At 39.8% G+C, this 9,291-nt stretch overlaps 1 pseudogene; it reads right to left on the bottom strand.

Annotated features, from left to right (window-relative positions):
- Positions 1-639: 639 nt before the first annotated feature.
- On the bottom strand, positions 640-1,053 carry LOC110197703 (large ribosomal subunit protein eL30 pseudogene; annotated as a pseudogene).
- Positions 1,054-9,291: the final 8,238 nt, after the last annotated feature.

Here is a 9,291-nt window from a genome sequence, read left to right as displayed (position 1 = left end):
TACATTTCCCCCCCTAGAGATTTCTAACATTGCCTCATTAATTACATATGCTGGTTCTTTTAATTCCCTGAGATGCAGTTTGTATGGGTCGTGACTTCATTGAGGTTATTTATATATTCCCTTACCATCTCTTCACTTATCTTGTTTTTCACTCATTATTAGCCGTTTTTGTTCTATTCTTATCAATGAAAAGATATTACCTTTAGTAGAAGAATCAGAATTAAATGTAGAATTTCAGGCATTCTCTTTAGATCAACCTTGCCATTGTTCTTAGAAGGTGGTAGCCACTTTCTTGCCCCATGGTTCCACTGACTTGGCCTGTAAGAAAATGTTTTCCCCTGGACCTCTCTCCCCCATGTATCTGTTTTTCCTTATTGGAATGCAAACCTATTTTGAGAGCAAGGATTATATTTGGTTTTGTATTTGTGTGAAGGAAATAGCAAACTAGTCTAGTACCTTTGCCAGGAAAACCCCCAGTGGGGTCATGAAGAGTCAGACAACTGAAATGACTGAAGAACAACAACTCCCCAGCACTTAGTTCCCTTTTTGGTGTACAGTAAGTGTTTTTTTATTCATTCATCCTTCATCATTCACAATAGGTTTTTTTTAAACAAGTTATGTTTTTTAAACAAGTTTATTAAAGAATACTTTTCTACAGTTTACTTTTCACTGGTCTGTTCTGGCATGCTTCTAATGATATCAGAATCACCTGGATCAATGATAGCCAGTGTACATACTCTGTAGTACTTCCCACATACTGTATCCAATTCCATGTTATTGCCACTGTAGTGATGTACGCCAGTTTTGGCCAACATAGTGTAATATTCAATCTGATTTCCTCAAGGCTGGGCAGTTGTTGGCTAAGATGACCAATTTGGCTTTGCCTTGTCTGATCATTTTGAGGGTCTGTTTGTAGCCTAGCATGTATTTGCCACTTTTCATGACCAGTTGGCGCCTTGAGTTGATGGACTAGCAACTTTTTCGTCTTCTTTGCGGCCACCATCTTCCTGCCTGCGGTGAGGGAGGACCCTCAGCCAGAGACCTGCCGCCAAGATGGCCAGGAAGTGAGACCATAATAGGTTTTTAAAAAATAAATCTTTATTGATTTGTGAATTAATGCTAAGCTTTTATAATCTATTTTGCACAATACTGACAGATTGGTTTTCCTGTTCTATAGCTATGATCAAATTGCTGTGTTATTAAAAAATCTTCAGTGGCTGCCTATTACCTAACTAAGGAAGACTAAACTTTTTAGCCTGGCATTAAAAACTCTCCACAATCTAATTCTAACCTTTTTTTTTATATAACCTTAAGTAACACTGATTTCCATTGTGTTCTCCACTTTTCTTCCAAGATGTACTCTCAGATTGCTTTCCTGCCTCTGTACCTTTGTACCTTTCTTCTCCATAGTACTGGAATGGTTTGTTTCTATCTGTACCTCACCCCATCTCTGCCTTTTCAAATCCATGTATTGTTCAAAATCCTAATGTCATTTCCTCCATGAAGCCATCCCCGAGTGTCTCAGCTGGAAGTGATTTCTCCTTCATCCATCTGATATTATAGTACCTTATTATCATCTTACAACTTATATTCTAATTTGCATTAGACTTATTCCGTATATTTCCATTATCAGTGCTCCCATTTATACAACAGAGTCATTAAAAATTCCATGAAAGATAGAATAACATAAATAACTTTGTTCAATAATCCTTTTATCATAGACAACAGGTGAGGCATAAAATAGTGGGGTGTATGGGCACCAGAGGTGTTTGCTGCAATGGTGGAGGAAATCCATCAGAGAGTTCAAGCTGAAAAGGGTTTCTTTGTGTTTGGTTAAGTTCTCAAGATTCCCCTGTTTGTGAATGATATTGTGCTGATTGCAGCAAACCCTTGAAAGCTGAAGTTCTTCCTAGAAGAGAATCAGTCAAAGGAGTTTTTCCTGGTTCACATAGAAAGGACCAAATAAATGAATTATGATTAATGACTAATTGTGATTAGTAAATAAATGAACTAGATTATGACATGCTTTGGATGGAAAAGAACTTGTTTATCATTGTTTATATCTGAGACAGACAGTATGGGTGTATAATGAATTGTGCCTAGATTTGAACAGGAAGAGGATAGAAGCCTAGATTGCATTTGGGAAATTGCATAGTTTCCTAACAATATAGAGCTTTGCATGGAAAAAGACCCATATTTTTAAATACTAATATACTGTGTTATCACAGCACTGTGTGGGATTAAACATTCTCTGAAGACTTAAAAAATGAGCATCACAAAGGGGTGATAGAGAGGTGAATGGTTGGTTTCAACAAGTTGCAATATTTCAGCAATAAGAAATTTGAAAGAAAATGTGAATAAAAGATGTGAATAATGAAATGTAAAATAAAGAGATGATAGGCTAGTAGTATCAAGAATGAGGGAAGAGAGATTGCTAGTCAGAATGTTCCTTACAATGTGAAGGGATGAGAAGACTTCTAGCACTTTGGGTGGACCCCCATGGTAAATTTATAGGAAGACATTGAGAAGAATTCCGCATGTTGGGAAGTCATGGGTGGGTTGTGAGCTGCATCATTGGAGGGAATTTCTAAATGAATAGAAATGAATGAATGAATGAATGATCATATTTTGCATTTATATGGCTATTGAATGAACAGTCATGTAAATAGGAAGAAAACCAAGAAAAAAACAATATCAAGGCAGCTAAGGAGGATGAGGACTAAGAAAAAGCCATTGGCTATGGCAGTCAAAAAGATCATTAATGATGTTGAATAGGTTTTGGTCTTTGAAAGAACCTTGATGTGCAACTGAAGCCACCGAGTATGACGGTAGGGTAGAATAGAAGTATGTAAGCCATAGTTGTGCTTGGTTCGGTTTTTTTTGTTTTTTTTTTTTTGGTTAGGCAATGGGTTAAGTGACTTGCCCAGGGTCACACAGCTAGTAAGTGATATGTGTCTGAGGCCGGATTTGAACTCAGGTCCTCCTGACTTCAGGGCCGGTGCTCTATCTACTGCACCACCTAGCTGCCTCTAGTTGTATTTGTTGACAAAGGAGCCTGGTAGATTATGGCAACATGAATCTGACCAGAGCAATATAGATGAATAGAGGGAATTTCTGAGGAGAAGAATTTGCTGAGTGATAGTAGCAAAGGGAAGCCCCGTAAGTATCAGTGAGGAGCAAAGTGTATAGTTACTACTCCTTTTGGCCCAGTGGGTTGGAAAACATGAGATAAGGAGCAACTTGCATTGGAAAGGGGGAGATACCAGGGTTGTATTGTCCTCTTAAGAAAGTCCCGTATCTGTAAGCATCTGAAGATGTAAAGTGGAAAAAGAGCTCTGGGTTACAGGGTGAGTTTATTAACAAGAGAACACAGGTGCCATTGGGTGTAATAGAATGAAAGGGCAGAGGATGATATACATTGTGAAAGGGCAAGGTTGAAGTAAGTCTGGGGGAATTAGCAGAAGAAAAAGGCTTTTCCTGCAAAATACTATCACTCTGAATGAGAGAAATAATAGGAATACAAGGCAAGTGTTTGCCAGCCATAGGATGGAGGAAGAAGCAAATGACTGGAGACTCTAACCTCCAGGGCCCTGAGGGAGAAAAGAGTAATATCCAGGGCTTGTCACTCTAAATCAGGGCTGGGGAACCTGTGGCCTGGAGGCCACATATGTGGCCCTCTAGGTCCTCAAGTGTGGAAGTTTGGATTCAGTCAAAGGGCTGTACTTGAGGACCTAGAGGGCCACATGTGGCCTCCAGGTCACAGGATCTCCATCCCTGCTCTAAATATTGGTGAGCAAGGAGTGGAGGCCATTGATGGGGGTGGTAGGAAATTCTGGCTGGGTATCATGTCCCCTGGGCCAGAATTTCTAATAGTTCTGTTTGGAATTTCTGACTGATGGGAGTCCCCCAATCAAGTTTAAGTTCCTTAAGGACAGGAACTATTTCTTTCTTTGTTTTTTTCTTTGTATCCCCAGTACCTATCACAATGCCTGGTTGTTGTTTTTCAGTTGTGTCCGACTCTTCGTGTCTCCATTTGGAGTTTTCTTGACAAAGATCCTGGATGGAGTGGTATGTCATTTCCTTCTCCAGCTCATTTTACAGAAGAGGAAACTGAAGCAAATAGGGTGAAGTGACTTGTCCAGGGTCACACAGCTAGTAAGGATCTGAGGCCAGATTTAAATTCAAATCTTCCTAGGCCCTGTGCTCTATCCACTGTACCACCTAGCTGCCCCCTACAATGCCTGGTAGATTGTAGTGGCTCAATCAATACTTGTTGAATTGCATTCAGAACGGGCAGTAGACTGCCTCTGGTTCTCTGTGAGTCTTAATCTCTGTGCTATCAGAAAAGTCTAGTGATTGGGTCTCAGTGGCTGAAACTGAACTCATGCTTGGTATCATTTCCATGCCTCATCTTAATATAATAAGAAGTGAGTTATTGAAACCCATTCAAGAAGCCTACCATCAATCTGCAGATCAATGAACATATATTTACTGCACACCTTATATGTATAAGGCAGTGAGCTGAATGAATATGGCCCTGCCCTCCAGGAGTTTACAGTCTAGTTATGTTAATAAAATCATTAAAATGACTAGACTGTGCACAGTAAGTGCCAAATTACTGGTATACACAATAAATGCTATAGCAGTTAGGAGGAAGGAGAAGGAAGTATTCCTATGAAAATAAGAGCAGGCTTTGCACAGCCCTTCTTTCCCTTTAGAGTTGTTGAAACATTAATGCCAAAATTCAGATACTGGACTTGTGCCTACCTGTTCATCCTTTACCTGTTTGTATTCTGATCCATGCACCCTCAAGAGTTTCTCTTTGTTGCTTCCTCTTATGAAAAAAACAAAACCACTTACCCCAGAGAAAAATAGTTCTGTTTAAATTATATGGAAACAACATTGATTGAAGGCATCTATAACCTTTCACCCAGTTATCACCTGAAACCTTCCTAACAGAGTCCTTCAACCTCTTTTCCTTTTTTTTTTTTCCTAATGGGATCCAACATATACCCATCTCGCCTCCTGCTGGAAGAAACCCAGAATCCCTGCTCTACCCATACCCTAAAGAGAACTTTATCCTTCCCAATGGCTATGGCTAAATGCACCTTAAATATTCTGTAAGAAATTTGAGGGAATTTCTAATTGCCCTGAAATGGAATCGTTCTATATGTCTTGTCTCCTGGAATTACAGCTCGAGTTACTTGAGAGGAAGGCCTTTTTTCTTTTTCTATTTTTTTTCAGCGCCAAGTGTTTGATATACAATAAACAATTACTAAGTACTTATTCATTCATTAGCAACTAGGTTGCACAGTAGATAGAATGATAGGATCAGTAAGACATGAGTTCAAATCTAATCTCACATACTTACTACCTATGTGATGCTGGGCTAAACACTTAACCTCTGTTTGCCTCAGTTTCCTCAACTGTAAAATGAGGATAATGATAGCACCTACCTTCCGGTTTTGTTGGGAGGATCAAAAAAGGTCATATTTGTAAAGCATTTAGCAGTGTCTGGCATGTTGTATAAAACGCTTAATTCCTTGTTCTCTCCCTTCTCTTCCCTTCTCCTCATCAATCCATCCATTTATCCATCTAGCCATTCATTCAGACAGCAGGAAAACTCATTACAAGGCAGTAGGAAAAGCTGAAGTGGAGAACGCTTCAAGTCACTCCTATGTAGTTTGGAATTTTCTCCCCGATTCTGGAGGATCTCCATCTTTTCTAGTGCTGGAAACAGGGTATTGTTACTACACATGTTTTGTAATTCTCTGCAGAATTTTCATAGACTCTATGTTCCCCCTGGGGCTTGAATAAGCAAGCATTTAACAAGGAGAATTCTTTTTCTTTTTCTGTCCTCTTCTCTCATGTTTTACGCTAATTAATTTATTTTAATAAGGAAAAATGTATTCTTTTTCAGTTGGGGCCCTCAGTCCTTTACTGCTGGGAGTTCTGGTTTTCAGTGTTTGCCTCTGTCAAATTTCAGGGCCCTGCAAGCAGCTCCTTTGGTCTTTCTCCAAGTGAGAGGTGAAAAGCTTCAAGCTTAGAGAAATCTCTCTCTCTCAGAAGCAGAATCAAAATGTGCCAGCTATTAAAACAAGTGTGGAAAATGCAAGGAGTCTGAAATGATTTTTTAATTGGGGATTTCATGTGGTAAGTGGATTTGTTTAGCTTTGAGTGAAGAGGGAGGTCCTCATTCCGGGGAAAACAGCTTTTAGGCACAGGGTAATCATTCTATGAGGGACAGAGGATAAAAAACTCCAAACAAAACTGATTTGAAGCCAAAAGCAAGATGGAGAAATAGAAAAAGTCCTGGACTGTGCTGTAGAGGACTTGGTTCTAAACCCAGTTTTCCTATAGTCTCGTTGGATAAGCTGACAAAGTCATTTCCCTTGGATGGGCCTCAGTTTCCTTAGCTGTAAAATGAGTTTAGTCTAGATGACGTATAAGGATCCTTTACTTCTCTGTCAAATGAAGATGTTGGACTAAATGACCTATAAGCATCCTCCTCAAATTGTGGGTCAATAATTTGGCAATTTGATGATATTTAATCTCAGAAAACTCAAAATATGACAGCCTAAGTCAGGAATCATAACAGAACTTTGGATCAAAGATCTAGAGCTAAAAGACTCGTCTAGAAATGAAAGGCCTCCTAGTCCAATTCTTTCATTCTACAGATGAGGAAACTGAGGCCCAAGGAGGTTTGGTGACTTACCCAGGGTCACACAGGTTGTAAAATTCAGAGGCAGGAATCAAATTTGGGTTCTGACTCCAGAGTCAGAGGGCCTGACTTACTGGGAAACATTTTATGAGCTAGCAAACCAGTTGGCTTTGCTTTGTGTGAGTACCTGAGAAAGAAACTAGTGCCAATAGGTTGTCACCCTTTATGAAGTAGTAAAGATGCTATAAATACCCAGGGCCTCTACTTTGGAGAACACAGTTTCCTAACAAATATGCCTTTAGTTCTGGCAGGTTGGTCTCTCTTTGTGTGGTTTTATTAGGAGTCTAACTACACCAGCCCATATGAGATGGCAAAAGATGCTTTCTTTTGTGGGTAGTGAGTGGTCAGGGACCTTTCATTTCAAATACCATAACACAGAAAAATAAAAATAATAGAAATATTTCTTTTTGAAAGCCTCTTGGCCTGTCTCTAGGCACAGTGGGTGCTGGTTTCATTTTACTATATCAAATCAACTACAGTATCTGGGCATAAATCTGAGCTCAAGTTCATTTCACAATAAGCCCCAAGTACAATTGCTCACACTTTGTGAGTGGTAGGGGAAGTGCACTCCCCCTGTAAAGTCTCATTCCTCCAGCCCTCTGCCTTGGGCTAATAGTTAGTTACAAAGCTCAATCTCAAACATGTCAAACCTAATGAAAAAAAAGAGAAATCATAAAATAGAAAGATGACCACAGTTACCACCCTGGGTCTCCCTCTCACAGGCTCTATATGGTTCTTAGGTTCATCAACCAGTTAGAAGGGCAGTCTACTGCCTCTGCTGCTCTGGCCACCATTGCTCTCTCTAGCATCACTTGGGTACCATTCATCAAAGAACACTTGAAGAACAATGTAATGATAGAACTGGCTGCCTAGTTATAAAGAAAGTCATTCTCTCAAATGACATTTCCCCCAACCACTCTATACTTCTTAGCTAAGACCTGCACTTGCTTCAATGATGAGTTTCCCAAAGCTTGGTAGGTGCATATAGAGAGTCTGACTGTCTTATCCTGTTACAGTAGATTGGAATACCTGAGTTACAGGAGATTTTAGAAAATAAAATTAATTGGACTAAGTAATTACAGAAAGAGCTGGTGGACTGGATAATCCTGATTGAGTTAAGTTGAAATATGAAGAACAGAGAGTTCATTTTACCTCACTTTGCCTCCCTGTATGGCTTGTCAGGGCAGCCTACTAGTTCCTTTCTACCTTCCTATCTTTCTCCAAGGTCTAGAAAGGAATTAGTGGTGACACAGAAGCTAAACCAACTGGCAAGATTATTAAATTAGTAGTTTACTGGAAAAAATGTTGGTTTTGAATCCTGAATCTAATTGGCTATATGACCTTGGAGAAGTATGATACCTGTCTGGGCCTTAGTTTCCTTATATGTAAAATGAGAGGTTGAACTAGAATTCTCTATGGTACTCATAATTCTAAATCTTTTTATCTTAGGATTGTAGGGAGGCATAGATAGCAATGATTGTCAGTACAGTCATCTTTAAGTACAAATATAATGAAACATTCCAGGAAAAGAGGGGATGGTTCTATCTCATTCTCTTACTCTTGATATACTAAGTCAAAAGACTCATTTTTTAAAAAGGGGAGCTGCTACCTAAGCAGAGTCTCAGACTTAAGTTCGGAGATGTGTGAGCGTAGTTAATAATACCCTTGCCCCTATAACTGCTTTCTTAAGGTCAGACAATCAAACAAATTCAATTAGCAAACAAGTAATTCCATGATGTATCTAGAGCTGTATGTATGGGGGCATATGTCCAACTAAATTCCCACTGCTAAGGCTTTGTGATCTGGAGGTAAGGACTTCCAACTCATTCGGTCAAGAGGGAGTTACTCCTTCTGTGGCCTGAGCATGTCTCGGCTAGAAGATGCTCTTGGCAAAGCTGATGCTGAGCTCATCCTCCAGGTCTACCTGCCTAAACTGTGAGGGTACCTGGCAAGTGTTCACTTAAGTCTCTTCATCTCCCAACTAAACCATCCTTTAGAGAAATTCTGCTTGCCTCCAGTAGTGCATCCTTGATATCAGAAATGTTCTTCTGCTTGGGCTACAAAGCCTACCCACTAGTAATTCTTGTCCACACTGGTACCTGAGCACCCCAGGGAAAGCAGAAAAAAATCTCTCTTGAGAATCAAAAAGAGGCAAAACCCTAGATGAATTGTTGCCCATTTTGTGTCACCTCAGAGCAGCAAGAAGCCTTTAGGGAAATAATTCCAGTAAGTTACTTAGAGTTGGAAAATTCTCTCTCTCTCTCTCTCCACATACACACATGCACACACATACACACACGTATATCCAGGCACACTGGCTAAAAATACACCTTCCTTTTAGCCCCCCACTACTGCCTGGCCACTTTATACTTCTAGCCTGTTAGGAAATATTGTTTGGCTTTGTGGTGGAAAGGCTAGAGCTATGCCAATAACTGCCCTATAAATCATGAGCCCTTGTGGACAATGAATGGGTTTAGTGGTGTCAGGGTTGTTCTATATATGGCTTGCAAGATAAATTCTCAGGCAGTCTTCTCTGGAGATAGAGCTTGGCTTATTCAAACCTTTTTTAG

This window comes from Phascolarctos cinereus, unplaced genomic scaffold (genome assembly GCF_003287225.1).
Source record: "Phascolarctos cinereus isolate Bilbo 61053 unplaced genomic scaffold, phaCin_HiC Scaffold_5;HRSCAF=322, whole genome shotgun sequence".
NCBI classification, from domain to species: domain Eukaryota; kingdom Metazoa; phylum Chordata; class Mammalia; order Diprotodontia; family Phascolarctidae; genus Phascolarctos; species Phascolarctos cinereus.
This window is presented reverse-complemented; position numbering and strand designations above follow the sequence as displayed.